Here is a 25,017-nt window from a genome sequence, read left to right as displayed (position 1 = left end):
TTAGATGATCTGTTTTAGTTCATTGTACTCGATGCAGAATTTGCCAGGAATTTTGTAACCCGTAATAACATGAGTGGTCAGCTCAGATGATTGTGGTGCTTATACCACCTTACCACATGTTGGTCATAGAGGTCACCTGTGAAGAGCTACATGAGCATTTCAAACCAAGGTTACTTGTGGTAGGAGAGTCAAGATAAGGCATCAAGTTCTCAATCTGGTGTTGATTTACTGGCTAGCTTCCACACATCTGCAGTGCATGTGCTTGTGTTCTCTCAGCAAAAGCTTAACACACTGAACATCAGTAGTTCTCAAGCTTTTAACTGAACCTCCCTTTTTGGTAATAGTTTGTTCCTCTACTGGTCTTCTGCCAGCACCAAGCAGCTGTTAAATGAAGAGGGAAAGAGGAAGCAATTTGTCACAGCTGTGCAGCTCTGGCCCTGTCCTTTGGGAAGTGGAGCTGGAGCCCCAAAGCATTGTGTGGTTTCTGCTTTCCTGTATGGAGGTGGGAAGAGGTGGATTTGAAGCTGTGCCAGATTTCCTGCTGTCCCTTCTCTCTTTCTTCCCATCCCAGAGCAGAGTGGTCAGTAATAACCAAAACATCTGGTTGCTTCCATTCCTGAGTGTAAGCCACATGTTGCTTTGGAGCTGTCAGCTGCTGCCTGGGCAGGCACGGCATTGCCTTGGGACATGGCATGGTTCCTTTCCTGTGATATGTTCTGTGCCTCCACTCCTGTCTGCAGAGTGTTAAAGAGAATAGCTTTTGCTCTTCAAATGAGAAGAAGCTAGGTTGGATTTATTGGTGGCCCATGCCTTTCAGCACCAGTTGCAACTGTTTAAAAACATTTAATGTTTGTTTTTTTTTCCCAAAGTCAAAATATTTTGTGTCTTACATGATGTAAATCAGTATTTAATTCTTGAAAATAATCTACATTATTTGTAGTTTTCAAAATGTTCAGTAGAGGAAGGCAAAGGGAGCAGGACTTGAAAATGTAGTTGAAATGGGTATTTTATGGTTGTTGGAAGACTGAGGAAGGGACACGGCCAAGAAACTGTGAGAGAATAGGATGGCATACCTGCAATCACATTATGAACTGTTAAGAGAGATCTGAGATATATATGTATACATGCAGTATTGTATGTATTAAGAAATTTAGGTTTTTAGACTTGATTATCAGATCAAGATTTTTTCATTGCTTCAAAATCTCTTCGTGGAAGTTACTTTTGTACGATGCTGCATTTGTGGCAGGTGACTGCCTCTTCCCCCCCCCCCAATAGAAAATACTAAATATGGCTGTGAAAAAGATACTGAAGTAATCTGAAGAATAGGATTTATTGAATTTATGAGAATATTTAGTGGGAACAGGCAAATTTGATCTCTTGAGTTAGTATCAACTGCTTGGTGTTGAGTCTGGTAAAGCAGTAGATAACCTGGATGGGTTATGCGATTAGGATAATGCAGTTCATACTTTTCCTTACCCATATTAAACAGTGTGAAGTAGAAGTAGTTTTAAAATTCCCTTTTATGAAAACAGGGCTTAATTAAAACCATAAAAATCTCATGGTAACAGCAGGCATGATGGCTTTAAGCCACTTTAACCTTCTTTTTGAAAGAGAAAGTGGACTTTATTTCACATACTTCTGGATTTCTGTGATTTGTTTGATCTTCCTAAACTAAGCTCCTCTATATCGAACAAAATTTGAGGTCACAGATCCATGCAAAACTGCTTTAGTTTAACTGCCTTATAAGTAAAAATGTTAATAACAAAAAAGACCCCAAAGAAACAAACCTGCCTATCTCATCTGGCCCTTTAAAAACAGGAGGAGGGGGGGAAAAAAACCCAAACCATGAGAAACTGGGATAAACTGGAACCATGTAGTTAATAGTTAATGCTAGAGTATGCTAATCTCTTTCAAGGATAGCTCTGCAGCTAGGGTGTAAAATGGAATAATTAAATACATAAGTTTCACCTGTTAAAAATGCTTTCATTTCTCTCCCTCCCTTCTCACCCTCCTTATTTCTTTACATAGTAATGTCCTTAATTGAACCCCATAGGTCAACTGTAAGGAGTCACCGTTTAATTCCATTGAGTTTTAATTTTATAAATGGTGGCTCTTTAATGATTAATCTGTATGATCCCTATGTCTGTCTAAAACCAATTTAAATGGTTTTTGAGACTTTCAAATTGGGGAAAAAAACCCCACACTTCACAAATATCTTCCAGTGTGTGTCCTACTGAACCTTTGTAAAGGTTTCGTGTATATAGAGAGATAAGTATCTATAGATACAAAAGGGTTTATTAGTAGTGAGAACTAAACTGCAATGGTGTATATATCTACTTGCATACCTAAGTATGTACATATTGGGGAGAACTGTTTATAGGAATAGAATAGAATATTTCAGTTGGAAGGGACCTACAGCAATTTTCTAGTCCAACTGCCTGACCATTTCAGGGCTGACCAAAAGTTAAAGCACGTTAAGGGTGTTGTCTAAATGCCTCTTAAACACTGACAGGTTAGGGGCATCGACCACCTCTCTAGGAGGCCTGTTCCAGTGTTTGACCACCCTCCCGGTAAAGCAATGCTTCCTAATGTCCAGTCTAAACCTCCGGTAGCACAGCTTTGAACAGTCCTGTCCCTGGGTACCAGGGAGAAGACACCAGCACCTCCCTCTCCACTTGCCCTCCTCGGGAAGCTGTGGAGAGCAACGAGGTCGCCCCTCAGCCTCCTCTTCTCCAAACTAGACAAACCCAAAGTCCTTAGCCGCTCCTCATAGGACATTCCTTCCAGCCCTTTCACCAGCTTTGTTGCCCTCCTCTGGACACGTGCGAGTACCCCAACATCCTTCTTAAGATGTGGGGCCTAGAACTGCACACAGTATTCAAGGTGAGGCCGCACCAACGCTGAATACAGCAGGATAATCCCCTCTTTTGCCCGGCTGGTTATGCTGTATTTAATGCACCCCAGGATGCGGTTTGCCCTCTTGGCTGCCAGGGCACACTGCTGACTCACACTGAGCCTGCTGTCGACCGGCACTGCCAGATCCCTTTCTGCAGGGCTGCTCTCCAGCTACTGCTCTCCCAGTTTATACTTGTGCTTGACATTACTCCATCCTAGGTGCAGAATCTGGCATTTCGACTTGTTACATTTCATCCCATTAATCATTGCCCAATGCTCCAACCTGTCTAGATCCCTCTGCGAGGCCTCCTGTCCCTCAAGAGAGTCAATAGCACCTCCCAGTTTGGTATTGTCAGCAAAATTGCTAATGGTGCGTTCAACTCCTGCATCCAGATTGTTGGCCCTAGAATTGAACCATGTTTCTTGAACCACAGATACACTTGAATAAATCACTGTTGGTTCAAATCACTTAGGATCCTGTCTGACATAATTTTAGTCAGGATCGTAAAGCTGCATTTTGAAGGCACCTTCTTCCACATATAGTACACCTATCCTAGTAATAAGATAGGGAGACCTCTGAATGTGGATGAACTGTATGTACCTGAGCCTTTTACAATGTGTGACTTCAGAACAGTTCCTTCTGTAAGCATGTGAACACTTAGGTGAGGACCAAGGCTGTGGCCAACTGGTAGGTCTTGGTAGCAAGCTAACCAGAGGGCAGTATTAGGTTTGGAGTAGGTGGCCACTGCACCAACGGTTACTGCAATTGAGGTGAGGGTACCATGATGTTAAAGCTGTAATATTTTGGGGGAGGATGAAGGAAACTTAGAGTGGTGACAGTGAACAAGAGGTGTTGTATAAGACACTGATGTCTTGTCTTTGAGAAATCTGTGTGCAGTGACTTTAACAGTGTCTTGCTCTTCTAGATGCTTTGGCTTTGTTATAAATTCCATTTTATAAATGTGTACTTGAAATAGAGAAGTTTTTATATCTCTCTTGTGAGTTTTTATTGTCTAAAATGTCTAATCAAGTTCCACCAAGGAATGTATAGCAGCAGCCTTTAAAAATATGGCTGTAATATTAGTCTCTTATAATCAAATGTTCTAGTTTAGAGATCATCTTTGTACGGTTCTTGCAGAAAGGGCAGCTATGTCTTAACCACAAAAACTTATTTTATAAAAATTTAGTGTATGACTAAATGTTTATCTATAAGTCAGAATATTCTCCTGATGCTAGGATCTGTAATATTTTCAAACATCTCAATACTTAATTTTTGCAAGAAATTCTCATTGCTTTTTTTAGTGTGTTTTGTTTTAGTAGGTTTGTGTTTAGTAGTATTTAATTTACTGTGAAGTAATCTCAGAGGGACTCAAACCTGGTGTCTTATGCTTCACTTCAAATAGGCCATTTTCTTACATTTTTCCATCCCACAGTCTTTAAGTGGGTGTTACCTTCTCTGCAGATATATCCAGTTAAAAAAAAAAAAGGGCATTGGTTATGAAATAACACAAGCTATTTTTGGATCTTGAAAAAATTGAAGCTGTAACATGGAATAATGTTTAGCTCAAAACAGTTAAAAGTGTGTCTAGAATCTACTCATGCATATTTTAGTAAGTTTTTTAACAGATCACTGAACCTGATTTTTTTAATGCAGATCTTTAATTATTCCGTTACTGAAAAGCTAAGTTGAAATTTGTTTTTGTTTGCAGATAAAGCCACCTGAGTGTGCTAGCAAGTTACAGAACAGCTATCTTCTCAAACGTGTAACCAGAAAGGGTATTCTCTACTCCCTTTTTTTAAATGGTAAGTTGTTCAAGGGATGTCTTGCTGAGCATACCTTGTCACTTACTTTGCATTTGTGTGAATCTATTACAAATAGCTTTGAAAACTGTGGTAAGTCCTTAAATTGAAGACCAGTGACGAAGTTTAGAAACTGTCCAGAAGGTTTTGAGTTGTCATTGGGAAGGAGGTTTATATTTTTGTGATGTTGAAGATATGCTGTATTAGGCCCTGAAACAAATGTCAAAAGCACTGCTAGCCCAGGAGACTAGTATCATTTAAATGCTAATCTTATTGTGTAGGAAACAGGAATAAATTTAGTTTATTCATGGATGTTCATGAGATATCGGATTTGTAAATTTGCATCTGTTAATTACTTTTACCCTGCATAACATGTACTTTGCTGATGTGTCATCTTGGAGATTTAAACTAAATCTGCTGAGGTTAAATGTTTGATTGTTTGCCTCAAAGTGCAATGGATAATACGATTTCTATTTATTGAAATTAAACTAACTTTGTGGGGAAAAATCCCCCTGTCCCCCTGACTGTCTCAGCTGCAACACACACACCAGAGACTTTAAGATGAGGAATATCTGTTGTGTTGGTGGAAGAGTATGAAAACAGCTGTGTTGCACTTCCTTCACTATGTGAGGGAAGATGTGGGCCACACTGGGTGGTGCTAATGAAGGACTACTGCCAAAGTGCAGACAATTTTGCTAGAATATAAGTAAATCTGCTTATTACAAATTTTTTTTGGGGGGGGGGCGCTGTAGCTTGTCTGCTTCTGCAGTGAGAAAGAGAAACCTTTTGAGCAGAGGAAGAAGCTGGAGAGCACTTCTGTTGCTCGCTCTTCTGAGAGGAAGAGGAGGTTAGAAGTAGTATTAGCTACTTGTAGGAGAGGTGGCTTTCTTCCTGTATCGCATACCACAGTGCTGCCTTTGGCAGGAACAGCAGCCAGCCTTGCTTCAAGGTCTCTGAAATAAGCAAAGTATGCAGCAGTGCTTTAGGATACTGTTGACTTTGCCCATGTCCTAAAGCTGACCCTGGCTATGATCCTTTGGCACACTTTGTCCCCTCAGCTGAAATTCACATATGCTTATTTTAATTTGGAGTTCTGATCATATGCTTGATGATACTCAAGATGCTTATCAGTATGTATGTTGTGGAACAGATTGCACCCTAAATTAGGAGAAACTCAAAGGAGTTCTTGAAAACTCTATGTATGCATGCATTCACAATGTTGAGTAGGAAACTTTATTGTGAAGGATGAAGGGATGAGCAAGCAATATGATACACACAAAAATGTGAAAGGTATGGTAGCAGCCTTGGAAGGAGAAGGATGAACGAAAACCCATTCTTTCCCCCTTCTGCACCTCCTGCTGTTCTTGTTAAATGTTAAGGTAACTTGATGGTTATATACTGAAATTGTAAAAAATATCACTTGCTGTAAATTTCAAAGGCAGAGGAAGTGTGTCAGGGAAAGTAAATAGTCTGCAAAAAATTTGGTAAACCAAATGGTCTGGCCCAAGGGCTACTGCATGAACAATCTCCCATTTAATTTGTTCAAAGGCTTGTTGTTGCTCAGGGCCCCATTTAAAATCGTTGTTCTTCCAGGTCACTTGATAGAGAGGGCTTACAATCAGACTGTAATTTGGAGTGTGCATTCTCCAAAAACTCACAACACCTAAGAAAACCAATAAAAAAGAAACATGTTTCTTTTTTATTAGTTGCTGAAGGCATAGCTGCTATTTTGTTGATCACATCCATTGGGATCTGACGACATCCATCTTGCTGTTTTGTTCCTAAAAACTGGATCTCCTATGCAGGTCCCTTGACCTTACTTTCTTTTATGGAAAAACTGGCTTTCAGAAGGATTTGGATTATTTTCTTCCCTTTCTCAAAAACTTCTTCTGCTCTGTCGCCCCATATGATGATGTCCTCAATGTATTGTAGGTGTTCTGGAGCTTCACCCTTTGCCAGTGCAGTCTGGATTAGTCCATGGCAAATGGTGAGGCTGTGTTTCCACCCCTGGGGCAGTCGATTCCAGGTGTACCAGACACCCTTCCAAGTAAAAGCAAACTGTGGCTGGTACTTTGCTGCCAGAGGGATTGAGAAAAATGCATTAGCGATGTCAATTGTGGTGTACCACTTGGCTGCCTTTGAGTCTAACTCGCATTGAAGTTCTAGCCTGTCTGGCATGGCAGCACTCAGCGGTGGTGTGACTTCATTCAGGCCACGATAGTCAACTATTAGACTCCACTCTCCATTAGACTTTCGGACTGGCTGTATGGGACTATTAAAGGGTGAGTTTTGCTGGTCGCTCCTTGGCTCTCTAGTCGATGACTCAACTTATGGATGGGAATCAGGGAGTCTTGGTTGATATGATATTGCTGCCGGTGTGCTGTTGTGGTAGCAATTGGCACTTGTTGTTCTTCAACCCTCAGCAACCCCACATTCGAAGGGTCCTGAGAGAGACCAGGCAGGGTAGACAGCTGTTTAATTCCCTCAGTCTTCAAGGCAGCTATACCAAAAGCCCACTGATACCCCTTTGGGTCCTTAAAATACCCTCTCCTGAGATAGTCCATGCCAAGGAGGCATGGAGCCTCTGGGCCAGTCACAATGGGGTCTTTGTGCCACTCATCCCTAGTTAGGCTTACTTCAGCCTCCAATACAGTTAACTGTTGGGATCCCCCTGTCACACCAGAAATATATCTATATTGTGTTCTGCCCCTTTTATAACTTGATGGCATTAGAGTGCACTGTGCACCAGTGTCTACTAGAGCGTTGTACTCCTGTCGGTCTAACGTGCTAGGCCATCGAATCCACACAGTCCAATAAACCCAGTTGTCCCTTTCTTCCACTTGGCTGGAGGCAGGGCCACTCTAATCCTGCTCAGAGTATCCTTTAACTGCTTCATGTAAAATTGACTTAGAAGTCCCTTCAAGAGGATCAGAAGTAAGATCAGCCCTTGTACTCTGGAAACTGGAGTGGCATTTTTTCCTGAAAGAAACCCCTTCTGTGGTTTTTTTTATCATCACAACTCATGTGCCCATACATCTAGGACCGAGGTAGGTTTTCCATCCACTTCATGTCCTCTCTGTGGTCGCACAGGTAAAACCACAGGGTACCCCATGGTGTGTACCTTCTATATTCTCTCTATTGGGCAGAGGAACGCTCACTCCTAATAGCTGAGATAGTGGTCTATACGGGTATCCTCTTTGAATTGCTGGAAATTCCAGGACAGCTTCTCCACAGTCGAGATGCAGGCTCATGGAGGGGAAGAGAGATTTTCTTTGTATCGCTGGAGTTGGCGAGCCGTTCCACCCACTATTGGTGCCTCTTCGTCTTTCCAGGTCAGTACTGCCAATGGGTTGGCACATGACGATGGTGCGCTCTGTACAAACTTCTGCCACATGGGTTGTGTGCGTTGGACTTTGTCTGAATCTCTGGGTAATTGTGTGTTGTCCGGGTCATAATAAATCATCTCTAGCACGCCTAATTCCCTTAGGTCCTGGATACCTCTCTCCATGGTGGTCCACTTGCCTGGTTGACATAGAACATCTTCCTTGAAGGGGTACCTTTCCTTCATGCTTGACAGGAGTTGCCTCCAGAGGCTGAGGGCTTGTGCCACTTTTCCAATTGCCTTGTCAATGCCCCTTTCCCTAGAAAGTGATCCCAGCTGCTTGGCTTTCTTACCTTCTAATTCCAGGCTATTAGCCCCATTGCCCCAGCATTGGAGCAGCCAGATGATAATGTGCTCACCTGGACGATGGCTGAAATCTTTTCGCGTATCCCACAGCTCACTCAGGGACAGGGATTGGGTGATTACCTCTGGTTCTGCCTCTTCCTCCTGTTCTTGTGGTGACCCTGGTTCATGTTCATCTTTTGCTAAGTGAACTGATTTTTTTGTATATTTCTTCTTCTGTGTGGGGGCAACTGATACTGGTATGGGTTGGTTTGCTGGTTCAGCTGTGGTGCCTGTCGCCAGGGTTGGAGTGGCCGCAGTGCCAGTTGCCTTGTCAGATCCAGAGACCTTCTCTTCCCCTTGAGGGTACTGAGTAATGTTGAATAGGGCTCGACAGGCATGGGCCAGGCCCCAGCACATTGCAGTAATTTGTGTCTCCCTGGAATGGTTGGGGTGACAGGATACTTTTTCCAAATGTTCTGCTAGTTTTTCAGGATTCTGCACTTGTTCAAGGGTGCAGTTCCAAAACACTGTAGGTGCCCACTCTTCTAGGTACTTGCCCGTACTACCCCACACACCCTGCCACTTGTAATTATCCAGCTGTGGGGCAGATCTCTGGGTGATCTTCTTCAATAGTTGTTTAACCCTAAACAAGACCTGAACCACAATCAGGAACATGTTAGTTCTTAGCAATAGGACCATGCTGGTTTCAACATCCCAAGGGTATCCACATTCTTCAAAATTCTCAAATGCCATTGTAATTAGATTGGAGGAGGAGTGGAAGGTGAAGACGGGTATCTCACCCATAGATTTGCTCTCCGAGGAGAAAAAACAAAGGGTGTAATTATTAATAGTTTCCCACAGATGGCTCCGGAAGTGTAGAGGTGATGACAGTGCTGAGTACAAATACCGGATTAGTCCCATGACCAATAATTTTATCGTACCATAAGCCAGTGTTACAGAGTACATCAAAGCGAAAAGCTTAATCCACCTTTCACAGATGATAAGTAGCAGCACAGGGACTATGTACAGCAAGTGAGGTGATATGTAACAGAACTCTAAAAACGAGCACCACAACTCGAAGAGCCAAAACATTGATATTGTGACGAGTGACTACTAAACTAATATAATGAATCCTTGTAACAAATTCGTTTTAACGCACTCTGGTCAGATCTGTTGTTATCTCAACCCTTCGTTCCCCACGTTGGGTGCCAAAAAGGACTGTTGTGGCTTAACCCCAGCCAGCAACTAAGCACCACGCAACTGCTCGCTTACTCCCCACCTCTCCAGTGGGATGGGGGAGAGAATCAGAAGGAAAAAGGTAAAACCCATGGTTTGAGATAAGAACAGTTTAATAGAACAGAAAGGAAGAAACTAATAATGATAACAATAATAAAATGACAATAATAATAAAAGTAATAATAAAAGGATTGGAATATCCAATCCAAAACAAGTGATGCACAATGCAGTTGCTCACCACCTGCTGACTGATGCCCAGTTAGTTCCCGAGCAGCAATCTGCCCCTCAGGCCAACTCCCCCTGCTTATATACTGGACATGACATCACATGGTATGGAATACCCCTTTGGCCAGTTCGGGTCAGGTGCCCTGGCTGTGTCCCCTCCCAACTTCTTGTGCCCCTCCAGCCTTCTTGCTGGCTGGCGTGAGAAGCTGAAAAATCCGTGACTTAGTATAAACACTTAATTAGCAACAACTGAAAATGTCAGTGTGTTATCAACATTCTTCTCGTACTGAATCCAAGACATAATAGTATACCAGCTACTAGAAAGAAAATTAACTCTATCCCAACCGAAACCAGGACAGGTATGTAAGACAGAATGCTGAACATACTTGAAAATAATCAGCCTTTGATTTTAAAAAAAATATTAAAAACTAGTTTTAGTGAACATAAATTCTAATTTTTGGTTGAACACTGATCATTCATGTATCACAAATATTCTAATAGGACATGCAATTTGGAAACTCTAGCCGGTCAATAAAATGACAACCTTGTATTTAAAATAATGATTGATTTCTACAGAAATGTAACATTTTTCTTTTTAAATTTCTGCTTCAAAGAATTTCACTTTATGTTGGCTTTGGCTGGGATATGGGGCTGTGTTTTGGATTTGTGCTGGAAACAGTGTTGATGGCAGAGGGATGTTTTCGTTCCTGCTGAGCAGGGCTTACCCAGAGCCAAGGGCTTTGCTGCTTCTCACCCCAGCCCACCAGCGAGCAGGCTGGGGGGGGCACAAGGAGTTGGGAGGGGACACAGCCGGGACAGCTGATCCCAACTGACCCAAGGGATATTCCAGACCATAGGATGTCATATGTAGTATATAAAGCTGGGGCAAGAAGAAGGAAGGGGGGGTTGTTCGGAGTGATGGTGTTTGTCTTCCCAAGTCACCATTACACGTGCTGGAGCCCTGCTTTCCTGGAGATGGCTGAACACCTGCCCGCCCATGGGAAGTGGGGAATGAATTCCTGGTTTTGCTTTGCTTGCGTGCACGGCTTTTGCTTTACCTATTAAACTCAGCCCATGAGTTTTTTCACTTTTACCCTTCTGATTCTCTCCCCCATCCCACTGTGAGGGAGGTGAGTGAGCAGCTGCGTGGGGCTTAGTTGCTGGCTGGGGTTAAACCACGACACACTTACAATTCATAATTAAAAATCTAAATGGTTTAATTCACCTGTTTTGCATGCATAGTAAGGCATTTTCATTTTAAATCGAGTCATTCATTTTGTCACTTGGATTATAACTGTGCCCTGTCTTTTCTTGCTTCTCTGGATCTCCTGGTGTGTGTTGCCAATATAAATGCCCCCAGAAGTAGTCAAGTTGCTCAAAATAAAATACAAGTCTTAGATGTTTGTGAAAGCTGCTGATTCCTTAATGTGCCATGCTGTGTTAAGTAGCATGCACTGGTTTTTTCTAAACTTCCCTTGTAATCTTACAACGCTACGCTACAAAAGTGTTTCCCACAAAGAAGGTTAGAGAGCCTGTAATCAGAAAGGAGATACCAAATGCAGGGTTTGAAAATGCACCCTGACACTTACCAGCCCCAAAAGGCAATTCATTAGACCAGCTGAAGAACTCCTTTAGAAATGCTTGTACGTAATGACAAGAAATACATGTTTATAGTTAGTTTGGCATACAAAAATGTTGCATATTCAGTTACACGTTTTGAAGAAAGATGTTAATATTATGTTTGTGATTGCTGAGTGGATAAGACTGTTCCAGTCTTCAGAAATACTTTTATTGTGAAAGCAACTTAGATATTTTTAGTCAGGGTTAAACCAAACTTAATTGCAAAGACTTTTGCCTGTACTGTCTGACTTTTCAGTCACATAACTTGTAGTGTTTGTGGCTGGCAAATTATTCTATAATTTAGTAACTTAAATTCTTGATTTAAAACAAACTATTAAGAAAAGTTTACTCTGAATTTTCTTCAGAAGACTGCAGTTTGCATTTTCCCTGAAGGAAAAAGCTTTTCAGAATAGGAGAGAGTGAGTGTGAAAGGTAAGTTGAGCAGGAGAGAGAAATAGTCTTCTGGAGAATGGTGAAAGGTTTTTGGACTACTTAGCCAGCCAGAAGCTGAAGATCACTTACTATGTAGCAGTGAATGGGGGGAGAGGTAGAACAATGTTTTCCAAATGGTCTCCTGGGGAAAAAAAAAGGCCTATGAGATAGGAGAAAGTATCTCAGAATACTTGCATTACAAATGGTAAAGCCAAAATAAGGTGGAACTGGTTTTGTGAGAGACTGACTTAAAAAGTGATAGAGAAGTGTGATCACAGATTCTGATCTTAAGAGGTGCATGCATTTTCTATGAGCTTTTCTTGTTTTCTGTCTGATCTTGATATCAGAAGAGGCTGAATATTTGGGCTCAACTCTTCCCTGTCTTGGGTTAAACTCTATTGAGTGTGCATTTATTTACATTTTGGACTTGATTGCATGGAGTTGAGGGACTTTTATATTTTTAAATTGCAGCCTGGCAAAATGGGTTTGATGTTAATATACAAGGAGGAGTAATTTGGTAAAACCGACATCTGTGCTGTGAGAGCCTTAGCATGCCCATCATGTTTTCAAGATAGTGATATGAACGCATACAGAAATATTCTCATTATCACTGTCTGAGACTGTGGGAAATTCAGTGCTACTTCAATACTGCAAATAAATGCAGTCACTTGCCTATTCTCTGAACTTTTTCTATGATTGGCATCATAGTAAGTTCCCTTCTGAATTATGCAGCTAGTGCGTAGGGATCTGCTTGAAGATGAGGTTTAAATCTTGGTTGCCTGTGCAATGATTAACTAAATCAGTTTCTAAATTTAACTGATGTAGTTAAATTGCTTCTTGAACTGTGTGTAGATTAGTCTCAAATGGCTTGATTTTTTTTCCCCGTAAATTCAGCTTGTAGTCTCTGTAGATTACATTGACTATTTTAAAGCGTAGTTCAGAGTAAAGTAAACATTGATAGGTTTGTTACATAATTTGGTGGGGTGTATGGAAGATCCATGTAATCATAGATAACTTTAAATTACAGTCTTTGAGAATCAGAGTCAATGCGTTTGTGCCTAGTGTTACCCTATCAGTCTACAGAAACTCATGTCTCCAACGCAGTTGCACAAGTTTTGCTCAGTTTGATGTGATTCTCACAATAGCTTAGGTAGGGTGCCAGCAACCACAGTATTGCCTCCTGGAGCCTTATCACAGAGGTGGCAAGAGCAGTCCTCCTTTTGCTCAGCAGCCAGCTGGTTACAGCTAAAGTCAAGAAATCTATTCCTCTTTGATTGTGCGATCTCATCAGCTCAGTGGGTTTTAAACTAATAATTGCATTTCACAGGAGAACATTTTATCACCAGGATAATGGCAACAGCAGTGCTGGGATGGAGGCAAGCTTATAGTAAGTTCACTCCAGAATTCTACATCTTTCTTTGTTTCTGTTGTTTAAAGAAAACCAAGAACATCCTGGACATAAACTTTCTAGGATTTAATTTGTTTTCCATTGTTTTCACTTCAGCATGTTTAGGTTCAAAATCTACTTAGTGGTGTTAAGAATTAATGTCTACTCCTAGGAGACTTTTTTGTTCAAAACAATTTAATGATAGGTCAATATTGAAAGTATTTTGGTCCAATATGCAAAATATTTTGAAGCAAACTCATGGCAAGCTTCAGGACTAACCATTATGGAACTGGAGCAGGGAAAATAATCAAAATTTTTTGGCAATAGGTGTTAAAATTAATTTCAAACTGCTTTCTTTTAAGTTCACAAGAGACTGCAGTGATCATCAGGATCTAGCTGGTTGTCCTTTCCTCTTTAACTTCAGGAATAAAATTAAAGCATGTTTTAGCAATACTCATTGCAGTTGTATACCTTTTCTTGTAAATAAAACATTAACTTGTAAAGCTTTTTCATTTTTTATGTGCAGTTTGTATATTTATAGGATTAAACAGACTGCCCTTAAACTCTGTTCATCTGGTTGCAGCTACATTGCTTCTTTATGTAGCTGCCTCAGCTATGCATTAAAACAGTTTAAAAATAGCTATTAATGGTTTCTTACACTAAAAAAAAAAAACAAAAAACAAAAAAACCCCCCCAAAAAACCCAAAACAGTGAGAGTCTTTGCAGACAGCTGCCTGATCTGTAGCCTGCCAGTGTTTAGTTAGCTAGGTACATTGTCCCCATGATTTGGAGAGAAGCTGCATTTAGTCTTGAGGGTTTGTGGGAAGAGTTGACATCATGGGGCCTGTCTGAGGGGTTTTCATATTCAAATAAGAACACAATATTTGAATAAGATATTTTACCCTGACAGTGGGAGGGGAGTTTGGGATATATGTGGGGAGTGGATAGGATAGAGGGAGGAGCAACTACCCTGTCCCATTCTCTTAGTTACTGGACTTTTTTGAGAGGGAGAAACAGTCTTTAGAATCTGTCTATGGCTAGAAAACAGTTCTAATTAAAAAAAAGAAAGAGTTACGAACAAGGTTTTATACCAAATAGGCTGTGTAGGTAAACACTGGAATGTAAAACTGTGGGGTGGGGGAAAGGTAGTTGGAAGCATTGGTTTATACCTCTCCCCTTAGTTACCAATGCCTCCAACTCTTGTTGGACCAGCTGGCAACTTCTAAAGTAAAGTAAGGTGTTTGTTTTTTGGTTTGTGTGGTTTTTTTTTTTTTTGGTTTTTTTTTTTACTTAAGTAGTAGTGAGACATGACATTGCCAAAAGTGAGGTGTGCAAAGCAGAGTCCAAGCTTGTAAACTCTATCTGGTAGAGGAAAGCAGCTGTAGGATGTGTGAAGAACACAACAGCTTTCCTTGCTGTATCGTCAGCTGGAGTAGAGAGTATGCAAAAAGCAGTGGTGCTAGAAGCGAAGGAGAAGAGAAAGCACGGTCAGTAGGGCTCTTACAAGGGAGGGAAATGTTAGGACTATGGCTCTAAAATGTGGGCAGGGCTTCTTATCAGTATAAAAAACTCAGTATAAAAGTGAGTGGCTTCTCTTCAGGTGTTTGGTTACTGAATTTTGATGGGTGTTTCTCTCTGAAATTATGAAATATGAATGCGATCAGTTCAACATGCAATCTATTTGTACACTATTTTGACATTTACAGTTAAAGTAATGGGAAACAAGTAAAGAAATGTTCTGTTCTCTATGAATTGTAAGAATTAAGACCTTTTTAGATCCAAAACATAGAGAATAGGTTCCTTTCATTCTTATTTTTTTTTAATGGTTTGTCCTTGATTCCATCTTACTCTCTTGGAAAAGAAAAAAGGGACCTTTACCAGAGGCTAAGAGCAACTGCTTTTCTTGAGATGTGATAGTACCTTTCATCAGATTGGTGACTTCTTGTTGCTGAGAAGAGGATAACAATTTTTTTGCTGAGTTTCTATCTACCCTCCTGTTTCAGAGTACTGTATATTTATTAAAAAATTATCCTTTAATACTTCATGATTTTAGAATTAATTTCATCTTAAATATTTATGGGTATATGCTGTTTTTTCTTTCTGTAAATAAACCATAGAAATCAATGTATACCAAGTTAGCATCCAGCAGGAGCATCTTTTAATGAAAAAGATGGGAATGATGCAGACATAAACTACTTATGTGGCTAACAAGGTAAACAGATTTTGTGATGCGTACATGAGATGTCATGTTGTATTGGTTTTCTGTTGGTGGGGCTTTGGTAGCAGGGGAGGGGCTACAGTGGCGGCTCCTGTGGGAAGCTGCCAGAAGCTTCCCCGGCTCCAAGTCGGACCTGCTGCTGGCCAAGGCCAACCCAGTCAGTGATGGTGGTAGCGCCTCTGGGAGAACAGATTTAAGAAGGGGAACTGGTAGTGAGTGGGGGCATTGGGATGTGAGAGGGAGACCTGTGCAGATGCCGAGGTCCGTGAGGAAGGAGGGGAGGAGGGTTGCTGGAGGAGGGGATGCCCCTGCAGGAGGCGGCAGGCTGTCCCCCCCAGCCCACGGAGGGGAGCAGGGGAGCAGATGCCCACCTGCAGCCAAGGGAGGAGCCCACGGCAGAGCAGGGGGATGCCCCCCAAGATGGCTGGGACTCCATGGGAAAGCCCATGCTGGAGCAGGCTGTGACTGAAGATCGGCCTGCGGAAAGGACCTATGCCAGGGAAGTTTGTGAAGGACTGTCTCCTGTGGGAAGGACTCGCGTTGGAGAAGTTCGTGAAGGACTGTCTCCTGTGGGAGGGACCCCACGGTGGAGCAGGGGACGAGTGAGGAGTCCTGCCCCTGAGGAGGAAGGAGCGGCAGAGGCAATGTGTGATGAACTGACCCCAAACCCCATTCCCCGTCCCCCTGCGCCGCTGGGGGGGAGGAGGGAGAGAGTATTGGGAGTGGATTTGTGCCCAGGGAGGAGGGATGGGTGGGGGGAAGGTGTCTTAAGATTTGGTTTTATTTCTCATTGTCCTTGTTTTGATTTGATAGGTATCAAATTATATTGACTTTGGTTTTTTTCCCTCCCCAAGTTGAGTCTGTCTTTTGCCTGTGACCATAACTGGTGATGATCCCTCCCTGTTCTTGTCTTGGCTCATGAGCCTTTCGTTGTATATTCTCCTTCCCATCCCACTGCCAGGGGAGGAGAGAGTGAGTGGCGTGGTGCTTTGTTGCTGGCTGGACTTAAACCATCACACATGTAATGCAGTCCTTGGGATGTGACAGATGCTTCTGTGAGCCTGAGGAATAAATATATAAGAAATGTCTAGTTTCTTCTATTCAACAAGATTTTTCTTGACCTTCTCAGAGTTTTCTGGGACTCCTATGTGATTTTGGGAAATGTGGCAGCAGAGGCTGACAGAAAATTGCAACAGCTCTGAGCTCTTTAGTGTTATAGGTCTGTATTTGTACCAATAAGATGGACTAGACTAGAAAGCATGACTTACGAGGGGCAGCTGAAAATACTAGGTTTGTTCAGCTTGGAGAAGAGGGTACCGAGGGGTGACCTCATCGCTGTCTACAACTTCCTCATGAGGGGGAGCGGAAAGGGAGGTGCTGATGTTGTCTCTCTGGTGTCCAGTGATGGGACACAAGGGAGTGACTTAAAGCTGCATCAGGGGAAGTTCAGATTGGGTATTAGGAAACAGCTCTTCACTGAGAGGGTGGTCAAGCGCTGGAACAATCTCTGCGGGGAAGTGGTTGTGACCCCAAGCTGGTTGGGGTTCAAGAAGCGTTTGGACAATGCTCTTGGGTATCTGGTTTAACTTTTAGGTTGCCCTGTGTGGAGTCAGGAGTTGGAGTTGATGATCCTCATGGGTCCCTTCCAGCTCAGAACTTGTGTTTAGCTTGCTATTCACCTATGCAACTTAATGTTGTAACTGGTTTTTTTGAATGCCCCTGTCTTGTTTCAGTATGAAATTAGAGGTTTGCTTGAATTGCTGTTTGGGGTTTTGGTTTGTGGTGGTGTTTTTTTTTTCTTTTTTCTTTTGTGCTGAAGCAGATTGAGTGCTCTTATCACTTATGTGGTCTCAGCTATAAGGGCAGTAATTCCATAAACTGCTTTGACTTCTTTTCTCTGGATTAAGTTTCTGCTCACTTCCAATCTGATTCCAGCCCTGGAAGCAGCTCAGCCAGGAGCAGCAGCTATAATAGCAGAAATGTTGAAACAGGGAAAGGGGAAAAGAATCTATTTAATTAAATCAAGGAGTGGTTGGCTTACAGCTGTCTCAAAAAGCACAACTTTAAGTGGAGTGGATCCTAAGGCAATAACTGGGTTTTGCTTCTGAGAAGGAAACACAACTCATCTTGTGGTTGAAGCACTTATTGCTAAGTATTGGTGTGATCTAGGTCCAATTTCTGATCGTTCTATGGGCCATGTGTGCTGGCCAATATCGAATAGCTTTGTTTCTCTCGACTGTATAATTGCGATGCTGCTTCTTGCCTTTCGCAAGTTTGGAGAATAAATTTAATGTCTAGGTGTACAGATACTGTAGTAACACAGGTATTATGTAACCTTACTGTTAGAGGCTTTCTAATGCTACTTTGCAGTTGCAACCTTGCTAAGTTTAGGCAGTCCATTCCCCCTTCAGTGGGTTTTAGTTGGCTGTATTGCCAGGAATTTGGTATGTGGTTGACTGCTGGCTAGTGAGGAAAAGGAGATCCTTCCCCAAGTGTTGGGTGGCAGAGCGCATTATAGGGAAGGAGAGAATAGATGAAACTCTCATGCATAGACTGTCTTTATTCCCTCCTTTCCCATGGAGCCTTCATTTGTAAATATTGGAAGGAGCCATAATTAAAAAATACTGTGTGGCAGGTTTTCAGCCTTAAGATGATTGGTTTTTTCAACCGGTATTTGCTTCTTTTCTTCCACCTTGTCCTCATAAAATTAAAACAAAAGAAAACTGTTCTTTTTCAACCTTTATGTAGTGAATTAAAACATGACAACAGGCATTTTAGGGTGCATTATGCTATTGGTTTGGCTTGGATCCAGGAGTATGTTTATGATGCAGATTCCCCAGTTGTGGAGCATATGAACTCCTTTTCTTTCTGGTGAGTCTAAAACCAAAAGGTCCTCTCTAGGAGCATACCTGATGTTCAGCATCTAATGGTCCATGAGACCAAGCAAGAGCTAATTTGGAACAAATATCCCTGCTTCCCTACCAAAAAAAAGTATATAAGATGGACACAGGATCATGAGCACCAACTATTCCGCTCTGCAGGTGTCTCTGCTGCTATTGTACCACACAACTTGCTAAGGCAGCCTTTAACCTTACTTACTGTTTGCCTGATTCCTTTTGAAGTCCTTGAACATCCCCAGAGGTCCACAAGTGGAAAACCTCTGGTGGATGGTGCTGTTCTTGTTCTTGTGGACTCCACGTATTTTGTTCAGTTCTGCTTTTATTGTACTATGTAATACTATTATACTATTTTTCCTCCCAGCTCACCCACACTTGGAATCACCCACACTTGGTATTGACTAAAAGTGGAGAATTATAGCGATAGCTGTAAATCAATATGATACTTCCAAATGTTCAATGTTAGGTTCTGAAATTTCATAGACTCTTAAAAAGCTACCTTTACATTTTCAAGACATATATACATATATGTGTTGAAGAAAGACACAAAGACTTGTGTTTACAAAAGGTTCCACAAAGGATATTTAAATGCACTGATTTGAAATGCTGGAAGAAAGCAGACTTTAAAAATTAGTCAGTATTATCATTGGTAACCTCTGCATCCCCAGTAATCTTAGCTAAGATTGATGCTTTTAGCTTGGGAAAAAATGTTGCTTAAGCTTCTTTTTAGTGATTGATTATACATGGTAAGAATGCTCCCCCCCCCCCCCCCCCCTTGAAGCTGGTTTCTGGAGCACTTCTACCCTGCCAGCTCCATGGAGATCTGTTGATACAATGCCAGATTTCATGGAACACAACTTTTCAGCCTTCAAGTCTTGAAAGGGGATTTTTAGAGAAGGCTAACTGCTGTATTCGGTCTGAGACTCACTGTGGTTTTATAGTAGCTTATTTGTTTCATAATGGGAGTTACTGTATGTTTAATGAGGAAATCTGTTTAATGCTGCAAATAAGGTTTTGTAAGCCAGCATTACTGTATCAAAACATGTTACTTTTACTAATGCCTGACATTGATTTTAAGCTTTATTTACCTCCCCGCCCCCAAAAAATCAAAACAAAAAAACCCCTCAAAAAGCCTGAGATGAGGATTATACATTGAATTATTAGGAAGTAAATGGTGGGGAGAACTTTGACATCTAAATTTGGGATGCTAGTAAAAGGGAGGATCTGTCACAAAAGAGCCAGAAACACCAAGGGAAAGTAATGTTTTATATTTGGCGAGATGTAGCAGCTTTCAATCTTGATGTTCTTCATATATTAACAACACTTTAGATACAGCAAGTGTATTTGGATTTTTTTTTACTGTGGTTTTATTTCTCTTGGTATTCTCTTCCTGGTGAAAGGCATAAATGGATATCTGTCCATGTAACTTAATTTGTAAAAATGTCTTCGGTATCAGTAAGGCCAGGGAAAGTGGTATGATCCATGTTGATTTCTGCTGGACCCTGTGTTACTTGCTTGTGATTGTTGTTGGGGTATATGGAAGTCCTGTGCTCCTGATAACTGGATGTTTTACTGTTCCATCTATAACTATTACTATTTTATTTTATGAACTGGAAAATTACAGATTGCTAATTTCTTGTGCATCAAACATGAATGGTTTCTATGATTAACTTGGAGATGTTAACTGTGTGGAAGAGAGAGAGGAAGATTACCTGGTAGAGAGAAATAGCATCGTTAGTGCTCAAGTTAACATACACAGGCAGATAACGTGTAGGAAAGATATGAAAAGCATTCCCACCCTGGGAAAACCTCTAATCGGAGCTCAGCCCTCCTTAGGTACCAGAGTGAAATAACCACAACACACGAAGCTGCAGAATGCCTGGCTGCATTAATGCTGGGCCTTGATAAGGCTGCTTGTGCTTGCTGGTGGTTTTTGGGTTTGGTTTTTTTGGTGTGGTTGGGTTTTTTTGTTTTTTTTTTTTTTTTTTTTTTACTGTCTTTAGTGTTGCACTCTATTGCATGTAGTATCTTTTTTGAGTTATGCACCAGTCCTTGATCGCATGGCACTTGGTAATAACGCTGTAGTATGGTAGCTACCAGGAGATGGACTTCATGGGAACAGATGGTATGCTTGGCTCAGGATGAAAATAGTCGGGAATTTTTATGTTGATTCACTTAGACTCAGCTGTTGGATCTAAACACGAAATGTTTTGTTCAGTTTTTCCTTGAAATGCACCCAAAATAAATCTGTTTTTTCCCCCACATAGACTAGCTGCCATTTCCAGGTTTCTGCTATTTAGGGAAAGTGATATGTTGGTAGTAGCATTATAATAAGGAGAATTAGGGAAATCCTGAGTTTCCTGCTGAAATTCCATGGCGTGGGTAGGTGGGAAGCTCCACCTTGAGGAATTTTAGGGGTGTTGATTTATTTTGTATTAATTTAAATCTTCATGGGCTGTCTGTGTGTTTTCTGACACATGCCAGGAAATTTCTGCTGCTGTCTCCAAGAACCTGGTTGTTCAGGTGGAGATTGAAGTTGCTTGACTGCAAGGTATTTTAAGGATCGTGATACACGGTGGTAACTTGATAAACCATCATTTCATTGTTTCTCAGTGAGAAAGTGTCTCCTGCCTGGTGAGAACTGGGAGTGGAGGAGGCATGTTAGGAGTCAAGGCAGGCAAAATTAATGCTGAGTTGTCGTGCAAAGTGTTTTTAATTTTGCTGTTTTACCTATGTTATTGTTCTCTTACATCATTGCAGAGTGTCATATGTATAATAAATGTGTATCTATCTGTGTGTGTGTATATATCAAATATATATGTACACAAACTGTGTACTTGTATATATGCATATATCATTTTTTGGAGGTTTTTAAGTACAGAAAAGAACTATAAGAAAACTTAACACTTCCCTATGACATTTTAGATTTTGGATTAACTGAACTATGAGAAAACTTAACTTAACACTTCCCTGTGACATTTCAGATCAACTGCTGTGGGGAAAAGAGTTTAAGAACAGGTTTTTTTTTTTTCCTGAAAAATACTGTTCTGAAAGGATTCTAATGGTAAATATTAGATAGGGGAAATAGGGAACACTGTGTATTGCCATAAAATGGATATTATTGGACATGAAGTGGATCCTTCATCCCTTTTGTACTTTTCCCTCCAATATAGGGTTAATTGGAGTTCTGCGAAACAAATTACCGAATTTGCTTCTGGTTTAGCTTGAGGTCAGTTGAGGATCTGAATGTCATGTTCTCACTGCAGGTGAGCTCCTGAGGCCTTTACTGGGTGGCCTTTGTCATGTGGGCTGTGACCCAGGTGGTTATTTTGAGCACTTCAAATCCAGTAAGGCTCTGTTAAATGGGATCAATGTAAGTCAGCAAGGCCTAGCTGCAACTTATGTTTTCTTTAAATAATCAAGGCATTTAATTCTGATAACATTTACTGTTTGTGAAGGAGAAAGGCTGGGACAAATGTTCTCTAAATGGTCTCTAAAAGCTATTTGTGCATTATTGTAGTCTAAATGTTAAGAAAAGCCTTGTTCATAGTTGCAGACTTTTCATATTTTGTTACAAGTTGTTCCAGCATCAAATTGGTTAAAGTAGTGTAAAATACCATACGGTAATGATTCTTGTGTTACAGAATTACTCAATTTCTGTAACGTAGATAAAATGTGACTTTCCCTAACTCAAACTAAACTATTAGAAGAATGGTGTATTAGATATCCAAACCAGATTTAAAGTAAGCACTCTAACATGTATGAGGCCATCATTCAAGAGACCATATTGAAAGAATCACACTTAAAATAGTCTTTCAATAGTTTTTAGAGAAATGAAAAGCTGCTCTGTGCCCTCTTATTTGAATTGTCCGATGGACCAAGAAGGAATTTGTGTTTATAATGATGCTCTTTGGACTGTAGTCCAGCAAGATCCTGGAAGAGGTGGGTGGTGAACAAGAAAGAAACTTCTTTCAGGTGGGAAATGTCCTGGTATGGTTGATTGTTAGTTAGGGAATAGTGTTTATTAAATACCAGTTCTCTTGGTTTTGTAATTTTTTAATTTTATTGCCCTGTGGTATTACTGTGCTAGAAAATTTAAGAGGCACTAAACAAGTGGGAATCACTAGTGTTGAAGTGCACAGCAAGATGTTTGAACCATGATTTACTTTAAGGCTAAATTCATCTTAGCTATTTTGTGGGAATACTTCTGGTTGTTGAAAGAGTGGCCTGTAGATATTTTCTCAGATATCTGGGCTGCTGAGTTTGGCTATGGAGAGTGAGAACTGTGTGGCTTTGTCTACACAACCAACTCTGTGCTCAAATCTGATTAAGACCCAAGCCTGATGACATCTGGAAATATTTTGACCTGCTAGTGGAGAGCTGTTCTGACCTAATTAGCTTGGCATTATAACTAGCTCTCTGCTGCTTTGTGATTTTGATCCTTTTGACCTCATCCAGTTTATAGTCCTCACTGAATATTGCCATTTAGGTCCTAAAGGTTAAAACAAAATCAGATTTTACAGGATACCACTTTCCCAATCAGTGTATCAATACTTCTACATTTTCATACATGTTTGGTTATTCAGAATAGAAGGAGCTGAATAATTCAGCAGCTGTATGGTTTGCATGTGTCAAGATGATATAAAAGGGGAGGATGATCAATCTAAGTCTTTTCTCCTGTGCTGTAAGACAAAGCGCTGCTTCTTCCTCTTTAACTCTGCGCTGAGTTCCTTCTTATTCTGGCTGAGTGCTTCTTTTCAACAGATGGTATTTTTAAAGGGTAAACGTTATTTGAGAGGTAGACTGTATACTGTAGGAAGATATTAATCTTTTTATTTCTTTCAACTCTGCTTGAAAAACAAAAAGCTACCACTATTTCTGTACATGCACACAGAAAATACTTTTGAGTAGCTGTGCAAAACTGTTCAAATAGAATTTAAACAAGTTCCAACAAATGCATAGTATATATCTTTTCAGTAAAGACAAACAAATAAAACTAAAGGAAAACAAATGGTGACTCATTTCAATTCTGTTTGCTTGAATAGGAGAAGGGATGGTGATAAATTATTGGAGTATAATACAGATTTCAAGAGAGGTCATATGAAAGAAAAATGTGTTTTCAGTGCAGCGTAAGTACTTCCTTAGTGAGACAAGTCCATTCTTAAGATAGCAAAACCTAAACAAATGCTCTTGTGACTTGAAAACATATTTTTCCTTTCTTGTGTACATATGTAACATTTACACTATATTTGGTGTTAGCCTAGTAGTATTAGGTTGAAGTAATAAAATTGATAGTGGCAGTAAGGTTTTTTTTGTTTTTTAAATGTATAAACGCAGTGGAACAGATGTTCAGAACAGTATGGAATATTCCTTCTTCCCATCCCACCATCCCTTTCACACTGAGCCATCTGGAAGGGACTATGAGCATGATGAGCAGCCATCACACTAAGAACAAGATTAACGTGTCCGCATCTTTTGTTGATAGTTTAAACTAGTAATCGTTCGTTCAGCAGAAAGGAACAATGTGAGTTGTCGTCATTGGGTGTGTGGTTACATTATCCATGTGAATATGGAAGGAAGACAGAAGAGAAAATGTGATTTATATAGAACAATTTATATAGAACAATTAATAAGTGGTGGTCAGTCTGGACATGGACCCACACAGGCACAAATCAACTTTTTTTTTTTCTCCATTCAGCATGCTGTATTAATGTGACTAGCCACCTTTTACCCTTAAGCACAGTGTCAAGTAATATTGTTCTGTTAAACCAGACTTAAATTTACTTATTTGGGTAAAAGCTTCTGTACACGTTTTTCCAGAGTTGTTCAGTCCATGCTCTTCATATACTTTTTTTTTTACCCTGACTTTTTTTTTTTTTACAGCAACAACTATACCACATGTGGATGACTTCCAGTTTAATCAGTTGGATTTCTTTAGTACCCCTTAGCCTAATTTCTTTTGGGAGAAAGCATGATTAGTGTTTTGGCTTAATGAACAAAATTTGGTTAGCGAAAGGCCAGCTTATGATCTAGAAACGAGAGACTGTAGTCATGTGTGAAGGTGTCCTGGATCATCTGTACTCTGATACAGAATGAGTAGAAAAGGGTGGGTGGATCCAATGCTGGCAGAGTGATTGGATTCAGTACAGTAGACTACTGTATTGTGCAATCTGTGAGCCTATATTAGATTTCAGGTAAGCAAATCTGTTCTTAAACAGATATCTTCGTGACGTTAAGTGTACCAAGGAAGATTAAAATGTGTTAGTGAAGGAGAAATCTTATTTAAAAGCTTAACAAATAGCTTCACTGGGACCACAGTGGATTTTTTTCCATTGTTTCGTGTTTCTTTCAATGAAAAGAATTTTAAGGAATGGGAATCTGACTTTAGATTTAAAAAGGCTACTTGAGAATGAGACGCTTAAAGCCTGAAACTAGTACTATTGTGGTGCGGTAAGCTATTCTAAGTGAGAATGTGAATCAGAAGAATGTGACACAACCAAAGATCTCAGCTTTCAGAGGAAAGATATGCATGAGAAAAGAGAGGTTAAAACTAGCCGAGGGATATCAACAGGTATTCTGGGGAAAGTTTATCCTGTGAAGAAATGGAGTGATGAAATTAAGTAAATATTAGTGTTTCAAA

At 40.6% G+C, this 25,017-nt stretch overlaps 1 protein-coding gene across 3 annotated transcripts in view; it reads left to right on the top strand.

Annotated features, from left to right (window-relative positions):
* Positions 1 to 25,017, top strand: part of WASF3 (WASP family member 3) — a 76,792-nt gene that overhangs the window by 14,510 nt on the left and 37,265 nt on the right. For 2 of the 3 annotated variants that reach the window (XM_030042925.2, XM_030042923.2), the window contains exon 2: positions 4,605 to 4,698. The gene's annotated coding sequence lies outside the window, so the exon portion shown is untranslated. Of the gene's footprint in view, positions 1 to 4,604; positions 4,699 to 16,333; positions 16,367 to 25,017 lie in introns of all 3 variants that reach the window. The other variant, XM_030042924.2, reaches the window with a different exon arrangement.

The sequence above is a fragment of the Aquila chrysaetos genome, chromosome 19 (assembly GCF_900496995.4).
Source record: "Aquila chrysaetos chrysaetos chromosome 19, bAquChr1.4, whole genome shotgun sequence".
In the NCBI taxonomy this organism is placed as follows: Eukaryota; Metazoa; Chordata; class Aves; order Accipitriformes; family Accipitridae; genus Aquila; species Aquila chrysaetos.
Note: the sequence above shows the minus strand (reverse complement) of the source record. Positions and strands in the feature narration are given on the sequence as shown.